Source organism: Neolamprologus brichardi, chromosome 17 (assembly GCF_056152115.1).
Source record: "Neolamprologus brichardi isolate AB-2024 chromosome 17, ASM5615211v1, whole genome shotgun sequence".
NCBI lineage: Eukaryota > Metazoa > Chordata > Actinopteri > Cichliformes > Cichlidae > Neolamprologus > Neolamprologus brichardi.
Window position 1 is genome coordinate 37376325 of NC_142120.1, and position 567 is coordinate 37376891.

The following is a 567-nucleotide window of genomic DNA, read 5'->3' on the forward strand; positions in this document are numbered from 1 at the left end:
ATCCGAATACTTTAAGACCGAGAGATCTTCAACGCACACCTCCGGCAGAGCTTCAACAGCATTCTGAGGGCGACTGGGGACATTGAGTCTGAATGGACCATGTTCAGCGTCTCCATTGCCGAAGCTGCTGCATTGAGCTGCGGCCGCAAGGTGGTTGGTGTCTGCCGTGGTGGTAATCCCCGAACCAAATGGTGGACACCAGAGGTGAAGGGAGCCACCAGGCTGAAGAAGGAGTCCTATCGGGCTTGGTTAGCCTGTGGGACCGACAGGCCAAGCAGAATGCATCTCGGGCAGTGGCTGAAGAAAAACTCGGGTGTGGGAGGAGTTTGGTGAGGCCATGGAAAAAGACTTTCAGACTGCCTCGAAGAGATTCTGGCAAACCGTCAGGCGTCTCAGGAGGGGGAAGCGGTGCTCTACCTGCACTGTGTATAGTGCTGGCGGAGCGCTGCTGATGTCGACTGAGAGAATTGTCAGGCGGTGGAAGGAATACTTCGAGGACCTCCTTAATCCCACTGACACGTCTTCCAAGGAGGAAGCAGAGTCTGGGGATGAGGGGAATGACCTGCC